Genomic DNA, 18,236 nt, shown 5'->3' on the forward strand with positions numbered 1-18,236 from the left:
TCATGACAAGGCTTTTAAAACTTTTGACTTCATCTCCCTAATGAGTGTATAATTCAATCTTATTATTGTACTGATTAGTATTTTTCTGATTCTAGAATTGCACACCATTCCTTGTGCTATACTGGCTATTTATCATCTTCTTATGTCTACATTTTAATTGGGTTGTCTGTTAATGAGCTCTAAGAATTCTTTATATATTCTGCTCTTAGGTTATATGCATTATAAATATGGTCTGTTTAAGGACTACTTTTCATTTTAATGATGTCATTTAAAGTTCGAAATTTTGATGGAATCTCATTTATCAATTTTTTTCTTTTATACATCATGTCTTTTGTATCCTAGGTAGTTCTTGCCTACCCTGAATTCATAAATATTTTCCATTATAATTTCTTCTTAAAGTTTTATACTTTTAGGCTTTCCTATTTAGGTTCATAGATCCCTTCAAGTTATTTTCATGTATGGAAAAAAAAGGGTTGAGGTTAATTTTTTGTATACAGATACCAGGTGTTCTGGTGCCATTTGCTGAAGACACTCTCTCTTCCTTGGCTCTTGAATCGAGTTTATATTCTATAAAATGCTAATGTTAAATAATCTTTCAAAACTCAGTGGACCATATATGTGTGGTTCTATTTCTAGATTCTCTGTTTTATTCAAATGATCTATATGTCTTTCCTTACACCAACAATACCTTGATTATTGTAGCTTTAGAAGAAGTCTTAAAATTGGGTGCTAAACATCTTCCAACACTGTTTTTGTTTTTGTTTTTGGCTTTTCTGGGTCCTATGTACTCCTACATAACTTTTAAATTTCAATATCCAGTTCTTCATTTATAGCAAGTATACACAGACCTGAATTTTTATATATACCTTGTGTTTTCAAATCCTGCTAAATTCAAATACAAGTTCTAGGGCCTCCTAGAGATTTCTTAGTATTTTCTCTGTAGATGATCATTTCATCTACATTTAAAGATTTTGCTTCTGCCGTGCCAATCTTATCCTAGTTGTGTCATTTTATTGCCAGACTATTTTGGTTTAGACCTATGTTTCAAAGTCTAATGGATAGATGAAGAGTAGGCATATATGTCCTTGTTCCCCACTTTAGGGAGAAAGCATTGTATCGTCTCCATTCATAGAAGGAGTTTTTGTTGGAAGTATGGAGTACATGTCTTTGATCTGTTGAGAAGGTTCTGTTCTACTCCTAGTCTTCTGATAGCTTTTATCATGAACAGCTCTAGAATTTAGTTCAGTACTCTTTCTCCAACTAGTGACAGGAACATATGGCTTTCTCCTTTCCTCTGTTAAAATGATGACTTTTGGGGGTGGATCTTCCAATGCTGAACCAACACTGCCATCCCTATAACAAAACCACTTTCTACATCCTGCCAGATCTGACTTCTGAGAGTTTGTTTTATTAAACAAATTTCTATCTATGTTCATATTTTTTTCTTCTGTTATCTTTATCCAATTTTAGGATTAGCACAATGTTGATTTCCTAAAATGAGGGGAGAAGTGTTCCTTCTTTTTTCTGCTTTAATTGTTTGATATAATTTATCATTTAAAATGTTTATGAGCCTGCTGTTGTCATATAGGTAGGTTTTCAAGCTAGGAGTATACTTTCTTTAATAGGTGCTATTCAAATTTTATATTTCGTCCAGAGTTAGTTTCATTAATTTGTCTTCTAAGTTACTTCTTAGAAGTTGTCAAATTTATTTCAAAAAAGATTTTTGTAATATGCTTTCTATATCCTTTTAAATTCTGTAAAATCTGTGGTAATGTCTCCTAGATCTTAATATTGTAATTTAAAAATGTATAACTGATATTGTGTAACAGGAAGAAAAGTTCTAAAAGAGCAAGGGAATTGGGAGGGGTAGGGGAAGGAAAAAAGGGAAAGGAAAAAGCATGAGAAGAGGAAAAAAATGGAAACCAGGTTTTTGTAAATAGGGAAGGGTGGAGGGGGTGAAGGGAGGGCAAGGGAAGGGGAAAAAAAATAAGAACCAAGATACTCATGTAATGGTACAAGATCCCAATGATGAATGTAACTGTATTTTATACCTAAAATGTACCAATAAAGTTAATGGGGAAGAAAAAAATTTAAAATGTATTAAAAGATTATATTTAAGACCCAAACTATGAAATTGCAAAAAGTGCTTTGCCAGAAATAATTCATGATAATTGTCTGAGGGAGGAATTTTTCAATTAAGCCTCAAATACACTGGCAAAAAATAAAACAGGCAAGTGGGATTTTATCAACCTAAAAGACTTCTTTACAGTAAAAGAAAACAATCATCAGAGTACCGACAACCTACAGAATGGAAAATATTTGCAAACTCTATATGTAATAAAGTATTAGTATTGAGATCATAAGATGAACTCAACTCAGTAGCAAAGAAACAAATACTATGATGAAGAAATGGACAAAAGAGCCAAGTAGACAGTTCTCAAAGGAAAATATAAAAATGGCAAAGAGCTCAGCACAGAGGAGGTGAGCTGCTTCCAGCACCCAGGAGGAGGCTTCTGGGCCACCGTACCACCCCCCTCAGCCCAGAGGAGGTGAGCCACTCCCAGCGCCCAGGATGAGGCTTCCAGGCCCCTGTTCCAACACCTTAGCACAGGAGGTGAGCCATGCGGGCACCAGCAATGCCCCCACCCCCCACCAAAATGAGAAGTCATGTAAACAAGTCTCAAAACCAGACTTCCAGATCACTTAAAGTAACCCCAAAGGGAAATGAGATGGAATACTCTGATACTCAACCACCTGGACTCCCTGAACTGGCCACAAAAGAGGATCTGGAAAAAATAAAATCAGAAATAATTTCTCAGAGAACAGCAGAGATTGTGCCCATAGTGCGAGACATGATTAATAAATCTAGAGAGGACACGGATAAAAACATAGAGGAACTGAGGAACATGATGGAATCGCAACATAGGAAACAAATGGAATCCATAAAACTGATGCAAACAGATTTCCAGGAGATTAAAAACTCCATTAAAAGCTTACGCAGCAGAATGAGCCAATGTGAGGACAGAATCTCAGATGTAGAAAATAAGATTGTAATTAGTGACCAGTGAAAGAAAAATTCCTTTTAAATTGTAAGGGACCATGAGAAATCAATCCAGCAGGTGCCAGATGATGGAAAGAAGAATAACATAAGATTGATAGGAGTCAATGAAGAAACAGGAGAGAGAGCAGATGACATAAAAAAACTGTTCACAGAAGTGATGGCAGAAAACTTCCCAAGCAGGGGAAAAGAACTTGACATACAGATAAGTGAGGCATATAGGACTCCAGCTAGCCTTAACCAAAAAAAATTACACATAGGCATTTAATTGTTAAGATTCCAGAAACACAACAGAAGAACAAAGTTCTGCAAGTAGTGAGGGAAAAGAAACAAATCACTTACTAAGGAAAGCCCATCAGAATCACAGCAGACTTCTCAATGCAAACCTTCAAGGCAAGAAGAGCTTGGAGTGACATATTTCAAGCCCTAAAGGAAAACAGCCTCCAACCCAGATTGATGTACCCTGCAAAACTATCTTTCAGAATTGATGGAGAAATAAGATAGTTTCATGACAAAGAGAACCTTAGGAAATTTATGAATACCAAACCAGCACTCCAAAAAATTTTAGACGAGATCCTAGGAACAGACAACGAGGATCACAACCCCAGGAAGCCAAGCAGAATGAATCCGTTGAGCATGACAAGATATCAAATGCAAAGGGGAAGAATCCAACAAAAAGAAAAAGTCATGACAAGGATAAGTCAATATGTATCCATTATAACCCTCAATGTTAATGGTCTCAATTCACCAATCAAAAGAAATAGACTGGCAGAATGGTTCAAGAAGCCAGATCCAACAATGTGCTGCATACAAGAAACACACTTAATTCAAAAGGAAACTCATAGACTGAAAGTTGAAGGGTGGAAAACAATACCCCATACAACAGGTACCTGAAAAAAAGCAGGAGTAGCTATCCTCTTTGCAGATCAAGTGGATTTCAACCCAAAATCTGAAACACTTCTGGTCCCAAGAATTTCAGATAAGGGATAGTCACCTGGTATGTACAAAGTTATTGTGAACATGTATTTTCATTCCTTTTATGTAAAAACTTAAGAACAGAATTGTTGGTTCTTAACAGTAATGCAAGAAATTTCTATATTTTTGTCCAAAATAGTTTTATCATTTTACATTCACATTAGCAGTATTAGAAAGTTGTAACTGGTTCACATGTAAGCTGACATTGGTTCTTTTAAAACTTTTAACTTCATCTTCCTAATGAGTGTATAATACAATCTTGTTATTGTACTGATTAGTATTTTTCTGATTCTAGTGTTGCACACCTTTCCTTGTGCTGTACTGGCTATTTTTCATCTTCTTATGCCTGCTTTTTAATTGGGTTGTCTGTTAATGAGATGTTAGTGCTCTTTATATATTCTGGTCATAGGTTATATGTATTATAAATATGGCCTGTTTAAGGACTGCTTTTCATTTTCTTAATGATGTCATTTAAAGTTCTAAATTTTGATGGAATCTCATTTATTGATTTTTTTCTTTTCTACATCATTTTTTTTGTATCCTAGGAAATTCTTGCCTACCCTAAATTCATGAACATTTTCCCTTATAATTTCTTCTTAAAATTTCATAGTTTTAGTCTTTCATATTTAGGTTCACAGATCCTTTCAAGTTATTTTTATGTATGGAAATAAAGGGTTGAGGATAATTTTTTTACATATGGATAACAGGTATTCTAGTACCATTTGCTCAAAACACTATCTTTTCCTCTGCTCTTGAGTTTATGTTCTATAAAATGTTAATGTTAAATAATCTTTCAAAACTCAGTGGGCCACATATATGTGGTTCTATTTCTAGATTCTCTATTTTATTCCAGTGGTGTATATGTCTTTCCTTATGCCAGCAGTGCCTTGATTACTGTAGCTTTAGAGGAAGTCTTAAAATTAGGTAATAAATGTCTTCCAACACTTTTTTTTCTTTTTACTTTTTTAGGTCCTTTGTACTCCTACATAACTTTTAAATTTCAATATCCAATTCTTCATTTATAGCAAGTATACTTAGACCTGAATTTTTATATATACCTTGTGTTTTCCAATCCTGCTAAATTCAGGTAAAAGTTCTAGGGGCTCCTAGAGATTTCTTAGTATTTTTTTTGTAGATGATCATTTCAACTACATATAAAGATTTTAGTTTTACCTTGCCAATCCTATGCTAATTGGTTCTTTTCATTCTCAGACTGTTTTGGTTTGGGCCTGTGTTTGAAAGTTTAGCCTTTCGACCGGAACCGCCATCTTCCAGTAATTTGCCAAAATGACTAACACAAAGGGAAAGAGGAGGGGAACCTGGTATATGTTCTCTAGCCCTTTTAGAAGACGTAAAACAACATTCCTTTGGCCACATACATGCGAATCTACAAAAAGGGTGATATTGTAGACACCAAGGGAATGGGTACTGTTCAAAAAGGAATGCCACACAAATGTTACCATGGCAAAACTGGAAGAGTCTACAGTGTTACCCAGCATGCTGTTGGCATTGTTGTAAACAAGTTAAGGACAAGATACTTGCAAAGAGGATTAATGTGCTTATTGAACATATTAAACACTCAAAGAGTCAAGATAGCTTCCTGAAATGAGTCAAGGAAAATGATCAGAAAAAGAAGGAAGCCAAAGAGAAAGGTTCCTGGGTTCAACTGAAACGCCAGCCTGCCCCACCCAGAGAAGCACACTTTGTGAGAACCAATGGGAAGGAGCCTAAATTGTTGGAACCTATTTCCTATGAATTCATGGCATAAGCTGGGGATGTAGCTCTGCCACACAGCACCCAATAAGCAGCTGAATGCCCTAATCCCTACTTCAAAATAAAAAATCATCCTGTGTTGTAAGGATGGTTTTCTTAATCGAACAGGTGTGTGGTGCCTTTACCTCAGAGAAACAAATGTTTGGAGGAGATTCTCATTATACCCAGTTAATTGTGTCAGGTCTTTACTCTTCAGTGTTTTTCTTGCTGAAAGATGTAAGGTATTGTGCAGATGAATACTCAAATGGCCAAATATTTATGAAACATATTGGCTTGAAGATCTTCTAAATCATCTTGGGGACAAGATGTATTAAAATAAATGGAAGTCAGTGTATGGCATTTCAGTTAAATAAATTGTTTAAAGCACCCTTAAGTATGTTCTAGTTCTGAATTGCTTTGACCATTTCTTGAAACCCTTGGAAAATATGTAAACACTAGAGATTCTGTTTAATTTATTATTAGAACACGTATTTGTAGTACATAATGATTACAGTCCTCGTGGGAAGTTGGTGCATGTTCGCAACACAATACCACAACCCACTCCCTTTAATTTAATCTCTCCAACAATGGAAGCTTAAATGTTTGCAGTTCTGGAGGCTAGGAAATCCTAGAACAAAGTGCTGGCAAATTTGGTGTCTGGTGAAGTTCTAGTCCCTCTCTTCAGAGATGATGCCTTGTTGCTCTCCATCAGAGGTACAGTACATGCACTATCCTCACCTGGTCAGAAGAGGGAAAAGTGTTGGGTTTGGAATGAGGCATAGGCTAGTTTCCCTAGACCCTTTTTAAGGGGACTAATGAATTATAAACAGCCTTAACCTTTGTCATTCAAACAGAATCCTCACTATAGCATACCTCAAGTCTGTTTTGTTTATATTCTATGTGTAATATACCCAGTTGCTACCTTCTTAGGTTATATTTACCATGTTTTTGTATCTGTATTTAGTGTTCTGTCCAATACTGGGCTCATCTTGACAATCTTTTTGTATTCCCAAGTAATAAATGCTTTGGGTGAATAAAAGGTTCTAAAATTTAAAAAAAGAAAGTTTAAATGACAGATGAAGAGTACTCATATCTGCCCTTGTTCCCTACCTTAAGGAGAAAGCATTGTATCTTTTCCATTCATATAAGGCATTTTTGCTGGAAGTATAGAGTACATGTCTTATCTGTTAAGAAGGTTCTGTTCTACTTCTAGTCTCCTGATAGCTTTTACCATGAACAGCTGTAGAATTCAGTCCAATACTTTTTCTGGAACTAAAGACAGGATCATATGGCTTTTTCCTTTCCTCTGTTAAAATGATGACTTATAGTGGTGGATCTTCCAATGCTGAACCAACACTGATATCCCTATAATAAAACCACTTTCTACATACTGCTAGATCTGACTTCTAATAGTTTTGTTTTGTTAAACAAGTTTTTATCTATGTTCATACATTTTTCTTCTATTATCTTTATCCAGTTTTAGCATTAGCACAATGTTGATTTCCTAAAATGAGGGGAGAAGTGTTCCTTCTTTTTTCTGCCTTAAATGTTTGATACAATTCATCAATTAAAATCCATATGAGCCTGTTGTTGTCATATAGGTAGGTTTTCAAGCTAGGGATGTACTTTCTTTAATCGGTGCTATTCAAATTTTATATTTCCTCCAGAGTCAGTTTCATTAATTTGTCTTCCAAGGTACTTCTTAAAGTTGTCAAATTTATTTCAAAAAAGATTTTTGTAACATGCTTTCTATATCCTTTTCAATTCTGTAAAATCTGTGGTAATGTCCTCTAAATTATGGTATTGTGATTAAAACAATGTATAATTGATATTGTGTTAATAGGAAGGAAAGGTCTAAAGGAGTAGGGGAAGTGGGAGGGGTAGGAGAAAGGAAAGAACGGAAAAGAAAAAATATGATAGAAGAGAACAAAATGGAAACAAAGTCTTTACAAGAAAAAATATGAGAAAAGAGACTAAAATGGAAACAAAGTCTTTGCAAAGTTTGAAGAGTGAAGGGGGTGAAAGGAGGGCAGGGAAGGGGAAAAAAATAACCAAGATGCATCATGTAAAGGTACAAAATCCTAATGATGAACATAACTGTATTTTATACCTAAAATGTACCAATAAATTTAATGGGAAAAAAATTAAGCTAAAATGCTTCTGCCCATAAAAATGTTAAGTCTACAAATCTAGATAAAACTTTTTAAAGTAACTCTACCAAGTAATGTTTACAATAAATTTATGACTTATAAAGCTTAAAAAAATAAAAATGGCAAAGAAGTTTCTGAAAAGTATTTAGCATCACTAATCATCAAAGAAATGCAAATCAGAAACACAATGCAGTATCACTTCATTCCACTTAGAACGGCTGTTATGAAAAAGAAAAGAGAGGAACACAGAGAATCAGCCCGCCCCAGACAGACAGGTCTGCAGATGCCCTACTGAGGTTGAGAGTCAGGCAGAACATGACGAATCAGCCCGCGCCCCGGCAGCAATCCACTGGACACCCCCACCCCGCTCCTCTGTACAGCCACCTGGTTCCACATTACAAAGACGCAGAGGACAAGGGACCACCAGACCATGGTACTGGGTCCCGCCGCTCCCAGCCCAAAGGTAGGGGCTTCTGAGCCACTGTCCCACTGCTTCTGGTCCAGAGGAAGGGGCTTCCTGGCCACCATGCCTCCTGCTGCTCCCAGCCCAGAGGAAGGGGCTTCCTGGCCACCATCCCTCCCACTGCTTCCGGCCCAGAGGTAGGGGCTTCTGAGCCACTGTCCTACTGCTCCTGGTCCAGAGGAAGGGGCTTCCTGGCCATTATCCCTCCCGTAGCCCCAGCCCAGAGGAGAGGGCTTTTGGGCCACCCTCTGTCCCGCCGCTCCCGGCCCAGAGGAAGGAGCTTCTGGGCCACCATCCCTACTGCCACTCCCGGCCTCTGTCTCGCTTCTCCCAGGTCAGAGGAGTTGATCCTCGCGGGTGCCAAGAGCACCCCCCTCCGGCCCCCCCCAGTCAAAATGAGAAAACACGTAAATAAGTCTCAAAACCAGACTTCCAGATCACCTACAGCAACCCCCAAAGGGAAATGAGATGGAACACTCTGATATTCAACCACCTGGACCCACTGAACTGGCAACAAAAGGGGATCTGGAAAAAATGAAATCAGAAATAATTTCTCAGATAACAGGAGAAATTGTGCCCTTAGTGCAAGACATGATTAATAAATCTAGAGAGGAGCTGAGGAACATGATGGAATCTCAACATAGGAAACAAATGGAATCCATAAAACAGATGCAAATAGATTTCCAGGACATGAAAAACTCCATTGAAAGTCTACACAGCAGAATGAGCCAATGTGAGGACAGAATTTCAGATATAGAAGATAAGATTGCAATTAATGACCAGGAAGAGAAAAACTGCTTCAAAATTATAAGGGAACGTGAGAAATCAATCCAGCAGCTGCTAGACGATGCAAAGAAGAATAACATAAGACTGATTGGAGTCAGTGAAGAAACAGGAGAGAGTGCAGATGACATAAAAAAATCTCTTCACAGAAGTAATGGCAGAAAACTTCCCAAGCAGGGGAAAAGAGCTTGACATACAGATAAGTGAGGCATGTAGGACTCCAAATAGCCTTGATCAAAAAAAAAATCTACACAGAGGCATATAATTGTTAAGATTCCAGAAACTCAACAGAAGAACAAAGTTCTCCAAGCAGTGAGAGAAAAGAAACAAATCACATACAAAGGAAAGCCCATCAGAATCACAGCACACTTCTCAACACAAACCATCAAGGCAAGAAGAGCTTAGAGTGACATATTCCAAGCCCTAAAAGAAAACAGCCTCCAACCCAGGTTGATGTACCTTGCAAAACTATCTTTCAAAATGGGTGGAGAAATAAGATACTTTCATGACAAAGAGCACCTTAGGAACTTCGTGAATACCAAACCAGCACTCCAAAGAATTTTACACAATATCCTAGGAACAGACATTGAGGATCACAACCCCAGGAAGCAAAGCAGAATGAACCCATCTGGCATGACAAGAAATTAAATGTAAAGGGGGAGAACCCAACAAAAAGAAAAAGTCATGGCAATGACAAGTCAGTATGTTTCATTTATAACCATCAATGTTAATGGTCTCAATTCACCAATCAACAGAAATAGACTAGCAGAATGGCTCAAGAAGCAAAATCCAACAATGTGCTGCATACAAGAAACACACTTAATTCAAAAACAGACTCACAGACTGAAAGTTAAAGGGTGGAAAATAATACTCCATGCGACGGGAACCCGAAAAAAAGCAGAAGTAGCTATCCTCTTGGCAGATCAAGTAGATTTCAAACCAACACTGATTAAGAGAGATGAAGAAGGACACTACATTCTTGTAAAGGGAAGAATCCAAGAGGAAGAGATGACAGTCATAAATATCTATGCACCAAACACTATTGCACCCAACTATATAAAACAAATACTAACGGACATGAAAAGTCATATATGCACTAATGCAATTGTAGTGGGGGACCTCAACACCCCACTGTTACAAATAGATCAACTAGAAAAAACTAAGTAATGAAATACTAGAACTCAATCGAACTCTTGAACAAATGAACTTAACAGATGTTTACAGAGTCTTCCACCCCACAAAATCAGAATACACATTCTTCTCAGCTGCACATGGGTCATTCTCCAAAATAAACCACATGCTCACACATAGAACATGTTTAAGTAAGTGCAAAGGAATTGTAGTTATCCCCTGTATATTTTCAAACCATAGTGTGATGAAACTGGAGATCCATAGTGAAAGAAACTCAAAAAATTTCATAAACACGTGGAAATTGAACAACACACTTCTGAATAACCAATAGGTCACACAGGAAATTAAAGAAGAAATCAGACAGTTCCTTCAATTAAATGACAATGACAACATATTGGAATCTATGGGACACAATGAAAGCAGTCTTATGAGGGAAATTCATAGCAGTGAATACGCATATTAGGAAAACAGAGTGAGCCCAATTAAACAACCTGATGGTGCACCTCAAGCTTCTAGAAAAAGAAGAACAGGACAACCCCAAAGCTCATACAAGGGAGGACATTATAAAGATCAGAGGAGAAATCAATGCAGTGGAGACTAAGAGAATGATACAAAAAATCAATGAAGCCAAGAGTTGGTTCTCCGAAAGAATCAACAAAATTGACAAACCCTTAGCCAACCTTATCAGAAAAAGGAAAGAAAAGGCCCAAGTCCATGCAATTAGGAATGAAAAGGGTGAAATTGCAACAGACCCATCAGAAATCCAGAGGATCATCAATACCTACTTCCAGAACCTATACACCAATAAGATGGACAACACAGAAGAAATGGACAGATTCCTAGATACATATGAATTACCAAAGTTGAATGAAGAAGACCTAAAAATTCTGAACAACCCAATATCAACCAATGAAATTGAAAACATAATTAGAAACTTATCAACTAAGAAAAGCCCGGGCCCTGATGGCTTCACTGCTGAATTCTACAAGACATTTAGAGAGGAACTGCTCCCACTACTATTTAAACTCTTCAATGAAACTGAAAGGGAAGCAGTACTCCCAAATGCATTCCTGGAAGCAAGCATCACCTTGATCCCCAAAGCAGAGAAAGACCCAACCGAAAAGGAAAACTATAGGCCAATCTCACTAATGAACATAGATCCAAAAATCCTTACTAAGATACTGGCAAACAGAATGCAGAAGATCATCAAGAATATCATACACCCTGATCAAGTGGGATTCATCCCAGGGATGCAGGGATGGTTCAAAATACAAAAATAAATCAATGTAATACACTATATCAATAGAGCCAAGGACAAAAACCCTATGATTATCTCCATAGATGCAGAAAAAGCATTTGACAAAATCCAACGTGCATTTATGATAAAAACCCTACAAAAAATTGGAATAGATGGTCTCTACCTCAAACTGATAGAAGCCATCTATAAAAAACCAACAGCCAATATCATACTAAATGGTCAAAAACTGAAATCCTTCACACTCAAATCAGGAACAAGACAAGGATGTCCACTATCACCACTCTTGTTCAATATAGTTCTGGAAACATTAGCCGCAGCAATTAGACAAGAGAAAGACATAAAAAGAATAAAGATAGGAAATGAAGAAGTCAAATTGTCATTATTTGCAGATGACATGATACTCTATATAGAAGACCCCAAGAACTCCAACAAAAGTCTTCTAGACTTAATAACCAAATTCAGTCAAGTAGCTGATTACAAGGTCAACACACAAAAATCAATAGCTTTCCTCTACACGAATGACAGACTCACTGAGAGAGAAATAGGGCAAATAATTCCTTTCACAATAGCATCCACAAAACTGAAAGACCTAGGAATCATCCTAATGAAAGAAATCAAAGACCTCTTCTCTGAAAACTATGGCACTCTGAAAAGAGAGATTGAAGATGATATCAGAAAATGGACAGACATCCCCTGCTCCTGGGTAGGAAGGATTAATAGAGTGAAAATGGCCATACGTCCAAAACTGCTGTATAGATTTAATGCAATTCCAATTGAGATCCCAGCAGCACACTTCATGGACCTTGAGAAAATAATCCAAAAATTCATTTGGAACAAGAAGAGTCCCAGAATAGCAAAAGCAATTCTAGGTAACAGAGACATGGCAGGGGGTATCACAATCCCCAACCTGCAACTCTACTACAAAGCTACTGTGATAAAAACAGCATGGTACTGGCAAAGAAACAGACCTGAGGACCATTGGAACAGACTGGAAGATGCAGAAACATCGCCAGACACACTCAGCCATCTCATCTTCGATAAAGGAGCCAAACACCCTCACTGGAGGAAAGATAGCTTCTTTAATAAATGGTGCTGGAAAAATTGGGCTTCAACTTGCCAAAGATTAAAACTAGAACTAGGAGTGGAAGTCCCATTTGACCCCGCTATTCCACTGCTTGGGATCTTCCCCAAAGAATTAAAAGAATCATACCACAGTGATATTTGTGCCCCCATGTTCATAGCAGCACAGTTTGTGATAGCTAAAACTTGGAAACAGCCCAAATGCCCATCAACTGGAGACTGGATAAAGAAAATATGGTTTTTTAAAAAAATGGAGTACTACTCAGCCATAAAAAATGAGAAATTAGAGGCATTTATAGCTAAGTGGATGCACATTGAGGTGATACTTTTAAGTGAAATAAATAGGACACACATGTTTAAATACTGAATAGTTTCTTTGGTGTGAGAAAAAAGTGTAAATAAGGACTAAATGTATAATAGGTAATGTGAAATAGGAAGAAAAGTGGCAAAGGGGAAGGAAGTGGGAGGGCTAGGGGAAAGGATAGAAGAGAATGGGATTAATATGAGAAAATGGAAAAATAGGAGAAAATCTTTGTAAATAGGGAGGAATGGAGGGGTTGAAGGGAGGGCTGGGCAAGGGTTAAAAATAAGAACCAAGAGAGACTATGTAATGGTGCAAATTTCCAATGATGAATGTCATTACATTGTATACCTAAGATGTGCCAATGATTAGAATGAATAATCGAAAATGTAAAATATGAAGAAAAGGTCCAAAGGAGTAGGGGTAGTGGGAGGGGCAGGCCAAAGGAAAGAAGGGAAAGGAAAAATGCTGAGAAATGGAAAAAATGGAAATAAAGTCTTTGTAAATAGGGAAGGGTGGAGGGGGTGAAGGGAGGGCTAGGAGTGGGGAAAATATAAGAACCAAGATGCATTATGTAAAGGTACAATTCCCAATGAGAAATGTAATTGTGTTGTATACCTAAAATGTACCAATAAAAGAATTTAACAGGGAAAAAAAAAGAAAAAAGAATATTGGTGATATGGAAAAAAGGGAACTCTTCACACCCTGTTGGTGGAAATCAGATCAGTACAGCTATTATGGAAGGCAGTATGCAGTTTTCTCAAAAAATTAAATATTATGTGATCCAGTAATGCCACTATTGGGTCTATATCAAAAAGAAATGAAATCATTGTGTTGAAAATATCCCTGTATTCCCATGTTCAATGTAGCACTGTTCACAGTAGCCAAAATATGGAATGACCTAAGCCTTTGTTAACAGGAATGGATAAAGAATATGTGGAATACTCTTCATCCTTAAAAAAGAATGAAATCTTAGGGCTAGGGATTTAGCCCAGTGGTTCCATTGCCTGCCTCGCAAGTGCAAGGACCTGAGTTCGATCCCCGGTACCAAAAAAAAAAAAAGGAATGAAATCTTGTATTTGTCATGACGTGAATGAGCCTGGAGGACACTATGTATAGGGAAATAAACCATACATAGAAAAATGCATGATGTCACCTACATCGAATCCAAAAAAGTTGAACTTATAGAAACAGAGAGTAGAATAGTGGTTATCCGAGGCTGAGGATGATAGGAGGAATGGGGAGAGTTCTTGGGTGCAAAGTTACAGTGAGTTTGGTTGAATCAGTTTGGTGTTCAATTCCATAGTATAGTGATTATAGTTAACGATAATGTACTATGTATTTCAGAGCAACTAGAAAAGAGTTTGAATATTCTCATCACAAACAAATGAGAAATGTTAGAAGTATTACATATGCTAACTACCCTACTTTGATAATTATACTACACTCACATGTATTGCAGCATCATATTGATCCCCATAAAAATGTAGAAGTATTGTGTGTCAGTTAAAAAAGAAAAGTCCTAGAAAAATACATGTAATAATATTGAAAGTAATGAGTACTCAGGCAGTAGGAACATCACAGAAGATTCCACTGTCTTTGCAAGCATTATGAAATCTTGTAAATAAATGATGAAAGTTAAAGAGGAAAATATAATTGCAAAGGTAGATTGTCTAGGTTTTTTTTTTTTTATATCGGGGATTCACCTCAGGACCTTGAGCTTGCAAGGCAGGCAGTGGTACCACTGAGCTAAATCCTCGGCCCTGTCTAGGGTTCTTTAAAGTTGTTTTGTTGTACTAGCTCTCTTAAAGCATCCATTTCTTCTTGACTCCAGTTGTTTCTCTGAGAAGTTATGAGCTTTTCTGGTCCATATATAAGAGATCTAAAGAAAGATTATGTTCTTCCTGTCCATTCCCCACCCTCTTTAATCCTTCTAAGTCATGGGATAGGCACAATTGGCAAGTTTTGTAACAAGAGTTTTGATTTTAAGAAAATGAGACTGAATCACTAAAAACTCTCTCACTCCAGGCCAGGATTGGATGGCTTTACTGCCTTTACCAAATCTTTTTTTTTTTTTCTTTTGCTGTACCATGTATTGAACCCAGGGCCTCCATGTGCTAGGCAAGTGCTCTTTGATGTGCACTTCTAGTCCTTTACCAAACTTATAAAGAACTAATGTTAATTCTTCTAGAACTATTCCAAGGAGTTCAAAGACAAGGAAGCCTTTCAAACTCATTCTATGAGGCCAGCATTACCCTCATACCAAAACAAGACAAAGACAACAGTTTGTAGACCAGTATCTTTGCTGAATATAAGTAACAAAAAAATTTCAGCAAAATATTAGCAATTTGAATCCAGCAGCATATCAAAACATCATTCACCATGATCAAGTTGATTTTGTGCCAGTGACGCCAGGATGGTTCAGCATATGCAAATCAGTGTGATACATCATAGCAATCTAATGGAAAATAAAAATCATATGATTATCTTAAATGATGCAGAACAAAACATTTGATAAAATCCAACAACCCTTCATGATACAAACTCAATACATGAGTGTTTTTGTATGACCACATTAGGTCTAGAAGGTGTGTACATCAACATAATAAGGCCATATATCATGAACCTGTAGTTAATGTCATAATGAAGAGGAAAAGTCGAAACATTTTCTCCGAGAGCAATGAATAAGACAAAGATGTTCATCATCAGCACTCTTACTCAATATAGTACTAGAAGTTTTAGCCATAACAATTAGGCAAGAGAAAGTAAAGGTATAGAAATAGGAAGGAAATCAAACTATCCTAGCTACATTTGCAGATGATGTGATTATATAGAAAAACCTAAAGACTCCACTACAAGACTATTAGAGCTGATATTTCTAATATCAGTAAATTAGTAAAGTAGCAGGATACAAAATTAACATACAAAAATCAGTAGCTTATCTGTACACCAGTAAATGAATTTGCTGAGAAAAAAAATCGTAAGATCAGTCCTATTCATAATAGCTAAAAAATACCTAGGAGTAAACTTATCCAAGGAAGTGAAAGACCTCTACCATAAAAACGTATAAAACACTGATGAAAGAAATTTAAAACTCCCAAAGAAAGAGGCCTCCTATCTTCATGGATTGGGGGAATGAATATTGTTAAAATATTCATGTTGCTCCAAACAGTCTATAGATTGAATGCATTCTCTGTCAAAATACCAATGACACTTTTCACAGACTAGAAAATACAGTTCTAAAATTTAGATGGAAACACAAAAAGCCCTAAATAGACAAGGCAATCTTGATTGAAAAGAACAAAGCTTGAAGCATTACAATACCTGATTTCTAGACATACCTTAGAACCACAGGCAACCACAACAGCATGGTACTGGCTTGAAAACACACGGAGACCAATGGAACAGAGTAGAGATCCTGGAAGTAAACCCATGAATTTACAGCCAACTGATTCTCCACAAAGGTGTCATAACCATACATGGAAAAGCGATAGCCTCCTCAAAAAATGTTGGGAAAACTGGGTATCATTATGCAGAAGATTGAAACTTGACCCTTATCTCTCATTCTGTACAAAAATCAATTCAAAATGGATCACAGGCCAAGTGTATGGCCAGAAATTCGGAAACTAAAAGGAGAAAATATATGGGAAACACTTCAAAATGTTGGTACAGGGCATCATTTTCTGGATAGGACTCGAAAAGCATAGGAAACAAAAGCAAAAATTAACAGTTGGGGTTACACCAAAGCAAAACCCTTTGGCACATCAAAGGAAACAATCAACAGAGTTAACTCATTATTTGATAGAAGATTCATATCCTGAATACTAAAAACTAAAACTAATCTAATTACAAAATGGGCAAATGATCTGAACAGGCACTTCTCAAAAGAAGAAACACAAATGGCTAACCAGTATATGAAAACATGCTCAATATAACTAGCTATTAGAGAAATCCAAATCAAAATTACAGTTCTATCATTTGCAGCAAAATAGACAGGACTTGAGGACATAATGTTAAATTAAATGAGCCAGATACAGAAAGACAAGTACCACATGTTCTCTTTCATATGAGAAAGTTTTAAAAAAAAGTCAACATGAAAGTGGAATAGTGATTACTAGAGATTGAGAAGTGTATGTGTGTTGGGGCAAGGACTGAATACGAGAAGTGTGATTTGGTCAGGCATACTATATATGTATGGGAATTACATCTAACCACATTAATATGCACTTTAAAAAAGGTGGTGACTGAAGTTCAATGAGCACAATTCTCCTAACCCACAAAATGGTGACATTCAACTCAGCCATGGTTGTATGTGTAATTCCAACTGCTTGAAAGTTTGAGGTCAGCCTGGGCAATTTAGCAGGACTCTGTCTCAACCTTTCCTAGCATATGTGAGGCCCAGGTTTCAATCCTCAGCACTGCCCTGCCAGCACTATGCCCTTCCAAACTGGTGGTATCCAGCAGAGATAATGATTTTTTGGGAAGCTGCTTAGAACATTGCTTGACAGGACTGGGGAGGGAAAGGAAGGTCAGGGAGAAGGGTTGACTACAAAGAACACGGTATGTCATTGGTATGTGTTATTAAGTGCATAAACACTTAATTTAAATGCTCATTTAAGGTTCTTGCATATGTTTTCATGGTTGGTTAGCTTGTGTCTTTACGATGCTGATTAGCTTTCCGTCATGTTGATGTACCAGTTTATGTATTCACCTATTTGGTTGCTTCCAGAATTTGACAGTCATGAGTAAAGCTCCTGTAAATGTCCATTTGTAGTTTTGTTGTTTGTTTTGATGTGTGGATGTATGTTTTTAACTCATTTGAGTAAATAAAAAGCAGTGCATATTGCTGGATCATATGGGAAGACTTCAGTTTTGTAAGAAACCTCTAAATTGTCTTCCAAAATGCCTGTATGATTTTGCATCTCATCAAAAATTAATGAGAATTCCTTTTGTTGCACATACTCATCAGAACTTGGTGTTGTTCTAGATTTCAGCTATTCTAACATGTGTAGTATCTCATTTTTTGTGTGTACATACATGTGTGCACACATGTGCGTGCATGCGTGCGTGTTTGCTGTGCCCAGAACCTTGGGAATAGTAGGAAAGTGCTTTAATGTTGGACCACTCCCCTTGTAGCCTTTGTTGTTGTTTTAATGTGCAGTTCTCTAATCAGATATGATAATGAGCATCTTTTCATATTCTTATCTTCCACTGTACTCCTTTTTTTGGCACATGCACATGTGTTTGTGGTGCTGGGGATCAATTGTAGGCTCTCATGGTAGGAA

General features: G+C 36.9%; 1 protein-coding gene and 1 pseudogene across 7 annotated transcripts in view; both read left to right on the forward strand.

The window, feature by feature from the left end:
• Dock3 (dedicator of cytokinesis 3) overlaps positions 1–18,236 on the forward strand; it is a 633,495-nt gene that overhangs the window by 145,041 nt on the left and 470,218 nt on the right. The gene's annotated exons all lie outside the window — the stretch shown is intronic.
• On the forward strand, positions 1,676–9,012 carry LOC147825217 (large ribosomal subunit protein eL21 pseudogene; annotated as a pseudogene).

The sequence above is a fragment of the Heterocephalus glaber genome, unplaced genomic scaffold (genome assembly GCF_053883595.1).
Source record: "Heterocephalus glaber isolate CG9 unplaced genomic scaffold, H.glaber_assembly_v1.0 deba00001504, whole genome shotgun sequence".
NCBI lineage: Eukaryota > Metazoa > Chordata > Mammalia > Rodentia > Bathyergidae > Heterocephalus > Heterocephalus glaber.